The 9788-nt window shown below is 35.4% G+C and overlaps 1 long non-coding RNA gene across 4 annotated transcripts in view; it reads right to left on the reverse strand.

Annotated features, from left to right (window-relative positions):
- The window catches only part of LOC117678841 (uncharacterized), a 38194-nt gene extending 30676 nt beyond the window's left edge, over positions 1 to 7518 (reverse strand). For 2 of the 4 annotated variants that reach the window (XR_015728509.1, XR_015728506.1), the window contains exons 1-2: positions 7384 to 7518; positions 5638 to 5720 (exon numbers count right to left, since the gene is read on the reverse strand). This is a non-coding gene — a long non-coding RNA (uncharacterized LOC117678841). Of the gene's footprint in view, positions 1 to 1525; positions 1587 to 5637; positions 5721 to 7383 lie in introns of those variants that run through there. The other 2 variants (XR_015728508.1, XR_015728507.1) reach the window with 2 other exon arrangements.
- Positions 7519 to 9788: the final 2270 nt, after the last annotated feature.

Below are 9788 nucleotides of genomic sequence, written 5' to 3' on the forward strand. Positions count from 1 at the left end.
ATTTTGCTTTAAATGAAGCAAGCTGAAATATGATTAATCTATTTCTGACAGCTTAATAACCATTACTTTTTAAACTGTGAACAGTTTTCATGTTGAAATACTTTGGCTTTTTTCTGAAATCATCTAATAAAAATAATATGTTCTTATCAATTCTACTTTTCATTTTTAATATGTTTAAGAACGATTCAACTTACTGGATATGTGTGTGTGTGTGTGTGTGTAAGTGTGTATTTATCTTACAGAATAGACATTTCATAAAGTGATTTAATTTTTGTGTTTAAGGACCCCTTTCCCTTGATATTTCATTTTTTTTTCAATATTGGTTCTTGAACACATTGTTCTGAGATGGGAGGTCAGTGGAATGTTCTAGCTATTACAGCAAGAATAGCTTCCCAAATGCATTTGCCTCTTTGGCACTTACATATAGACCCACAAGAGCTCACACATAATTTAAGTTTTTCCCAGGTCAAGGGGATCAAGGTATCTTCAGTGGGAGTAAATAATGTTATCTTTTTGCCTGATGCAGACTTTCAAGAGCATTACAGATGGGGCTGAGGCACAGCTATCTCTGCTTATCAGTTTATTTATGTTGGTAAAGACAAGTGCTACATTGATCGTTTAGGCTCAGAACTGACGGCTCTCATCTGTCATGTCTTGCTGTACTTGAGAATCCATTTAGGTTGGTTACACCAGCTAGCTAGATGACGATTAAGGGGAAGGCAGGGTACGATACTCTGATGAGATTACTGAGTTCATGAGGGAGCATATATATGGATTGTTCATTATATTTTTGAGATATTTAGCCCATAGCATTGCGATCCTGTTATTGATACAAATATAGTTTTCTATTTTTTTAATCTAATATAAATAATATAAATAATCTATATTTATCTAATAAGCCAAAGAAATAGTGGGACTAAGTTGAAGTATAACAAGCAATGTGTTTGTTACAAAATAGATTTAGTCATATATAACCATTGATGTCTCAATGGCTTTGGATACATATAACAAAAGAAGGTTCTAATCAAACAAAGTATTGTGTTTATATCATAATACTGAACAGCATGCTCTATGTATTGATTACGTAATTTCTTATATATACATCGGGGGGGCGGGACTGCATAATGATCCGCCTGTATAAAGGAAAAATCTTAGGTAAAGAATTTTCTTATTTCCAGCAACAGAATATTATTGATTTGAGTCATTTCATGCACACAATTATGCATTAGATAAATATATTAAACCAATTTATAATAGTCAACACTGAAGTTAGACTCTTATTTGATTGTGGGGGGAAAAAACCAGTGAATTGATGGCCTAAATTTGTTGCAAGTTTAAGAATTCAATATACATTCCAACTAAAGTAGGCAAAATCTCTGTCCATGATTCAATGCTACATAGATACCTCTGGATAAATTCTGAAGTATTCTAAGGATTTGTCAGAATAATAAATAGTGTTTTGCTATAATTAATCATATTATACTGTATACAGCTATTTAATTAATAAATTTATATCCTGCTTTACATTCAAAAATGAAGACACAATGCACAGAAGGCTTCTCTTTCTTTTTCCCAGCAACCAACCTGTGAGGGATAAGGGGATAGAGAGAGAGAGAGTGAGATTCACCCAAAGTCATCTACTGATTTTACATGGCTGAGAGTGGGCTTAAAAAAGGTCTTTTCAAGTTTTACACCTTATCTGCTACACTGAATTGCCTTTCTGGCCAATCGGTTAAGGCCTCAGCCAGTTGTTTCTTCTTCTAGTTCTTCTATATCCAGCTAGATCAGTCTATAATGGATTACTACTTTTATACAAGTCATAATACAAAGAGGAGGGAGGAAGATGTTGTGCCAGCAGCCGAATCAGAGGAGGACAAGGGGTGGGAGTCAGAGTCAGCATCAAGGCAAGGCTTCAAGGGGAAAGAGGGACTGGAGCTGGTAGAGAGAGAAAGAGAGAGAGAGAGAGAGAGAGGGAGGGAGGGAGGGAGGGAGGGAGGGAGAGAGAGAGAGAGAGAGAGAGAGAGAGAGAGAGAGAGAGAGAGAGAGCGAGCCTGGGCCATCCATCAGCCCTTAAATGGAGAGTCAACAGCGCCCAGGTGTGGAGGTGGCTGAAGAGGAAAGGAAAAACAGCTAGGTCCAGTGCCTAATGTGCAGATGCAGCAATGGAAATCCCTGGGCCAATCCTTGGGAACGAAAAGCCACTGCTGCTAATGAAGCCCCACTTTAGCTCTGGGAATAAAAGGCAGATGGCGGAGATGAATAGATGTGACAGACAACTATTCATCTTCTGGATGGATGGACTTGTTAGCCTGCGTTGAGAGAGAAACTTTGGCCTGGGCTGCTAGCTTTCCTAATAAAGGAATCTTTGAGTTAACTTCAGAGAGTTTGTTGTGTTTGGAGATCTGGGTCAGAACAGGAAGGAGGGAGGGAAGAAGGAAGGAAGGAAGGAAGGAAGGAAGGAAGGAAGGAAGGAAGGAAGGAAGGAAGGAAGGAAGTGTTCTTGTTTCCTAATAGACAAATTATTTTAACAATTCCTTCAGGGAAGAAGTAGATATATTTATTGAGCAGAGGTATTTATTTTCATTATAAAATTTTTAGTTTTAAAATGAAATTAATTCTGAGCATTTGTCATTCTCTGGATTAAAACACATATTTGGAGTAATTTATGCAAAGATGCATAAATTATGCAATGATGAAAATGTCAATGTTTTTTGTACGGACCAAGTCTACACTACCCTCTCTAAAGTAACATCTGCACAATTTGTTGACAACTGGCTTTACGCTTATGTGGATGAAACCTCAGAATATGTAGAACTAATGATCTCCCTCTCTCTTTCTCTACAACTGGCTTTTGCAACCTCTTCCATTTGATATTTGGTGGTTGCTAAGCAACATTGCACAGGGTGGCAGAATGAGCAAGAACTGTCAAATTCATTATTTTGAGGCCTTAAAGAGACAACCTCTGATATATATGGAAAAAATATGTTTTAAATTATAACTATTACCTCAATTAAGTTTTTGTTCCTGATTAACTCATGAATAATTTTAGAAGACCTGGAAGAAATCAGAAGCTGACCCTACCATGGAAAATAAGAAAATCTGTCCTGCCAACAGAAATGAAACAGGCAGGAAACAGAAATCCATCAGTATCACTAACTCTTATTCAAATCTCTGACAGTTTTCTTATCAACATAGATAATTTCTATATAACCTAAATATAAAGCTGAAATGATGTTCAAGAATAGAAATAAATAATTTCTGGTGTTTTTTCTCTTTCAAATCATCTCATAATTATTTTCTCAAATTATTATATAAGCATAAAGTTTTGCTTCATTCAGAGCTACAACTCTTTAAAACATGGCTCCTTAGGTGGAACTTTCCAAGCCTGGGAATAAAAATAGATACTTCCAAAAAAACAAAACAAAAAAAAACCTCCTGCAGAACTGGAACAAATGATAATTTTCATTGAATCTAATTAGCAATTAAAATCAACCCCCATTAAATCAAGAACTCAATTAGAAAGAAGGTAATCGGGAGACTCTGTAAAACCCTGTTGTTGACAGTCAATGCATAGATACCCAGTTTCCAAGTTTGGGTAATCTAATCCTTTTTTCCCTTTGCAAAAAATCTACCTACTTTGTGAAAATCTTGCTTCTTAGTGTGAGCTGCTTTAAGGAATTAAGCATTAATCTTGGAAACTAGATGCATGAACTATAGCCATTATTTGTTAGTGAGTTCATTAAGGTTGACTTTTCAATTGCCTTTGATCCTCTTTGTAAATGAGGCTTGGTTTAATAGGGAAGATGTTAATTGCTTATTAGATACCACAAAAGCGTTAAACTGTTCTTGTTCTGAAATATTTCTGAACTACCATGTTTCCCCAAAAATAAGACCCTGTCTTATATTTTTTTGAACCCTGAAATAAGCTCTTGGTCTTATTGCCATGTGCTCAAAAGCCCGATTGGGCTTATTATCAGGGGATGTCTTATTTTGGGGCAAACAGGGTATCTGTTTTCATTCTCAGGCTCAGAGAATTCCATCACAGTTCTTCTGAAGGATATCCCTTTTATAATTCTCAATGGATGTAAGAGGGTTAAGATTTTTAAACATAAGCCAACGATAGATAGTTACTTTAATCATTCTATACACCTAGATATTGATTAAGATAGTTTTCATATCTCACTGCTGCATGAAAAGCAATATCTGCATTCACATAATTGAACTACTTTTTCTTTATTGACTATTATTTGCCACAGGTGATTTGCTATGGGAATAATGGGATAATGGGGGGCATTTGACTACTGGCTCTTTTGGATTATCACAAACAAAAAGAAAACATTGACAATTATAACTTCCTGAATATAAATATTATATTCCAGATAATGATGCTGTAGAATTTTTATCTGGACATCTGGAAAACAACCTGTTTCTTCAGGGTTCCATTTTGCCTTTCAACAAGAAATTTTATTCTGTTTGACATGGAATTATGCATTGATCTACAGATTTTCAAACTATAGTTTTTATAGTGACAATATAACTAAATACCTTATCAAAGGCTAATTTGTTAATTACTCTAGTCATTCCTTTCCTATGTAAGTCAGGAAAGTCAGTAATTCCCGTGATTCATCCTGACATCCTAGACATATTTGTCTAGAACCTGTTACCTCAATTTTCAATATTCTATCTATTGATTTTCAGCTACAGTTTAAAGTTTTTGAATGAATAAAAGAATAAATGATTGATTAATTGATTGATTGAATGAATGAATGAATGAATCTCTAAATTGAGAAAACACTCAAATTATCTTACTTCAAAAACATTATATGAGGACTTATCTCTTTGGAGAAAGCACTGATGCTAGAAAGGTGGAAGAGAAGAGAAGATATGACCAACATCTATCTATGTGGTCACTAATAGTCAATAGTGTCTTGATAGCACATAACTGAATAAAGAAGTCTTTTTTTTTTTTAATGTCTGGATCCTGAGATCCCAGACTATTGCATGTGTAGAATTTACCTTTATAAAATCTGTCACTAACTTGCTTCAGAAGATTGTCTGGGATCTTGAGATCTTCTGAAGCAAGTTAGTGAGTGATTTTATAAAGATAAGTTCTACACCTGCAATAATCATCTTATGCCACATTAAATCCTTTAAAAATTGTGTGGCCATTTGACTTAGCCTGATTAGGTGGCTCAATGGCTAAGATAGTGAGCTTGTTGATCAGAAAGGTAGGCAGTTCGGTGGTTCGAATCCCTAGTACAGGTCTCCTACATGAGCAGGGGGTTGGACTACATGACCTCCAAGGTCCCTTCCAACTCTGTTACTGTTACAGACTCTAATGGTTATGGTGGTAATCTTGATGATCTAAAATAGTCAGATTATATGTAGCTCTTGTTTGCTTGCCATTTTCATATTGCTATTTTCTTTGGATTAATGATGCTATCATACGTATTGTGTTCTGAGCATGCTCAAGAGAATTGGCCCCTGTTGGGATCCTTTGTAACATTGGATGTTCCTATTGGTTAAGCCGTCTGACAGTTGGTATAAAAGAGCTGTCAGGCTGAGTTCGAGGTTCTTTGTATTGTACTTCTTCTGAATTGTGTTAGAGCTGTAGCTGTGAGGTAAATAAATACTTACCGTTATAATCCACCTCTGTAATTCATTGTCTGCTCGAGAACACACCAATACATACTTGAAAATAAATTGATAACATGGATTTTCTAAACAAGCAGAATGATGAAAGATAGGGGTAAGAAAAAAAGAAAAGAAAAAGAGCACAAATATGAAGACAATTAATTCTTTTAGATTTTTAAAAAATCTATTCAATTTGTCCAGGATTCATGTTACAATAAAGCATACAGAAATCAGAGGTTGCATCTTTATTTTAGCACAATCCTCATTGAAAAATGCTGACCACATTCATTACAATGTGGTACATCTTAGAGATTCATGTTACTTGTTCATGTGAAGCAGCAATTTTCTAATGCCTTAGGCAAGCACATCTTAAAGTTGTTTCCCTGAAATTGTTTTGTGACCTTGTATTTGATTGCAGACCTCCAAACCCAACTTCTTATATCAACAAAAATAGCCAGTTTCATCCTAGATTTGGATGTTGACATAGAATATAAAATCCTTTATCAATCAAAGTTGGCTGTTCTTGGGCACTATTTAACCATGATAGTTCTGCATGTATATATAACTTTTTATGTACATCCACCACTCAACCCATGCTGGCGATTCATGTTGCAAGAGGTGTTTGCTACTAAGTAAGAATCAGGAAAGGTCTAATAGCTTATAGCACAGTAATTATCTCCATTAATTGTCCTTGACTATCTTGCATTCTCTTTGTATTTTCACAATTAAATGAATCCAACCCACCAGATCAGGGAAGCGGGATATGTTATAGGTCCTGTCCATTAAGGAGGCCTACCTAGTTAGACTAAAAAGAAGGATCTTTTCCATGGTGGCCCCCTCCCTGTGGAATATCGTCTCCATTAAAATAATACTGGTCTCCATCTTGATACTTTCCTGAAAGATCCAGAAGATGTGATTTTGCCAGTGGGCCTAGGATCTCAAGTTAATATGGAACCAATCAAGTGATTTGTTTAAATGTTATTGCCAGGAGGGTGGAAGTATTGAATTTTAGATTTGGAGTTTTACTTCCATAAGCCCCCAGAGTAACAATGGTGAACCATGCAAATTTCTTTAATAAATCAAGTTTAAAATTAAAACATTACAATTTTATCTGTTTATAGTAAGAATCCCACTTCTTTTTCACAATAAAAATTGATACTACAGAACAAAGGTATTTATTAAATATTACCCTTTATACCAAATTAACAGAGAAAATAGAAAGGAACAAAATAAAATTCCAAAATTGGCACTGACACTGTTCAACAGTGTCAATGATAAGACATTTCTGTGGATCAATATAATTTCCTCTTTTGAAGAAAATGCCTTTAATTATTATTCTCTTGCTTTTGATCTTCTGGTGAATCAAGTCTTAGAAGAAAAAATTAGCAATAAGAATAAAATGCAGGAATTCCCCAGCCTCAGAGTTTAGAAGTGTAATAATATATTACTTCCCCATCTTGCAAATACTTAATATAACATATAATAAGCCACTGGAGTCTACATTTAAAAACATCCCAGCTGTGTTTTCATGGGAAGTAACCTTCCCTTGATGCTTTCTCCACTTAAAAAATATTTCTAACAGGTCTCTAAAAACTATTTGCTATTAGAATTTTAAATATTGCCTTCCCACAATAACAATGCTTCTTTTTTAAAAAAATGCTGTCATAACATCCTTTCTAAAGAAGACATGATTAAATTTGACTATTACATCTCCAATGATTATTTTCTGGGACAATATTCGCACTGTACCCTTAAGCTGCTTCTGTCCCTTGCTGATGCTCACTTAGAATCTCTAAGCTAGTTTAAGACAATTCTGTCCCATTCGGATACTTTTTACCAAATGTTCACTCAGGATTGCTGGCTACAACAGCTCCCACCAGACAGTTTCTTTCTTGCTGTGGTGACTCCCAGCATTCTATGCCAAAGAAACAACTGCTAATCACTCTTTTTCCTGCCAGTGGGCCTTACTGGTTGAACAAACCTACATAATCTTAGAGATTTACACCAAGAACTGGGCACGGATAGAAGAACTGGACTCTTGACAGCATTTTATACTTTCAACATTTGCGTAATCAGGGGTTGTTGTTGTTGTTGTTGTTGTTGTTTGGTATGATATGCATGAAGATGTGGTGGGGTTATCTAACCACATTTTTGTGGAGCTCAGGATTTAATTCTTTTATGTTTTAAATAATTGCTTAAACTTGCTGTGGGAGGGTATCCAAAATTAGAAAGTGTCACTATCATTACAATGATGATATTCACCATTACCATGACTTTTCAAATGCTATCAATATAGTTGTACGTATTTTCAACCAATCTATGAAGACACCTTGATAAATGCCTACCTTCTCGAATACAAATGAAAGACAGAGATTTTACTATCACTATTTTACAAGCCAGGTTGTAAAAAGGGCTGTAAATTGCACATGATCTTGATACTTTTATCACAATGATGACAATAACTTTGCTCTTGCCTTTGAGATGTATTACAAAACATTTACAAAAAGTATGAATCTTGCAGTGCAGATTGTTTCATCAGCCAAACCTCATTGGTCTGCCAGGTGCCATCTGTGATCCAAAAATTATTTGCCCACATTCAGACATTTTGTCATAAACATATGTGCCCCAGGATATTGCAGGATGAAATCTGGGTCAGTCACTGGGACCAGAAATTTAGGCATCCAAGCTTTTGGATTCATGCTAGAGGCCATCCTCAGGGAACCTCTGTCTTACCAGAATGATTCCTCAGAGAAGTTCCCTGAGGATGAGCTCCAGCACAAGACCGAAAGCTCAGAAGACTAAAGTTGTGGTACTGGTAAGCAACCCAGACTGGATCCTGCAAGATATTTTGTCAGTTATAGTCTAGTAACTGAAGATTTTATCGCAATCACCTTTGTCTCACCTTCCATTTGCATTCTACATGGGGCTACCTTTGAAAAGTTTAATTCAGTGTAAAGTATAACAAGCAGAGGATTTTTTGCTACACAATTTGGAGATCACACAGAATAATGCTACTGATATATCAATTATACATTGATTCTTAGCTTGTTTCATAATTTATCATTAAGAAATTGCTTGTTCAAGTTCTTAACAATAAATTCATAAGGATTTGGGGCCAAAATATCTGAAAGGCTATTTTTTCCAAACAAATCTCTTCGTCATATTTGAACTTCTACGTTTTTGTTGGCCTCTGTGAAGAGTTATAGTTGATTGGAGGAAGATATGAGGCAAGGCATTACTACTGCATTGCTGCTGCTGCTGTTGTTACTGGACTGTTAATGCTGCACAATACTGTTAACACTGTTATTATTGCATAGTTGTCAGGTGTTGACAATATTCAGAAATCATATTATAAATCGAGCAGCTTACATATTATGGATTGAGCAGCTTACTTAAGACTATTCAAACTCTCCCCTGCACAATTCATCTTATCTCTTCCCCTATAACCAGATTTTAAAGAACTACCATACAGGTTTTCTTTATGCTGTCTATTTTGTTTAAATCAGGTGGGTGGGGGGTGAGGCATTCATTTTTCTTTAAAGTAAATCCATCAGAAACTTAGCATACCTCTTTTTAAGTTTATTTTGTTTAGAAAAAAAACAACAACCCCCCCCCCTGAAAATCAGTGATTTGCAACTGAAGCTTTGTGACAGGAAGCAAAGAATTTGAAGGAACTGTTTTAGGCCCTCAAATTCAAGTCCCGGTTCAGTGCAAGAATCCAAGATAAAGCATCTGGATAGCTGCCTCATCTCTGTTTGAATACATCCAGGGAATAAACACAACACAATCTGGGAACCACAAGGAATAAAGAAGGAGGTACATTTTGATTATCATATACTCATATGAAGTGAACTGCTTGACACAATGGGAATACACTTCAGCCTAGGATGTCTAAAAGAAAAACAGTTCAAATTCAAAGATTTACAATTTGAGTTATAAAAACAGCTAAATGATGCTACACAGAAAACACAGAACTGAAAATCTTCTTTTTGCTCAGAGTTTGCTCAAACTGCAATTATTTTCACCTTTAAAAGAATACACTAAATCAGCCACTTTTATTTTGAATAAAGAACCTATAGAAGAAAATGGAGCTGGTGATTTTTTTTTTCAAGGTGAAGGTGTAGAGCTTCACAATGAGCACATTTTGTACTGCA

Source organism: Pantherophis guttatus, chromosome 6, assembly GCF_059756535.1.
Source record: "Pantherophis guttatus breed Tessera chromosome 6, ASM5975653v1, whole genome shotgun sequence".
NCBI lineage: Eukaryota > Metazoa > Chordata > Lepidosauria > Squamata > Colubridae > Pantherophis > Pantherophis guttatus.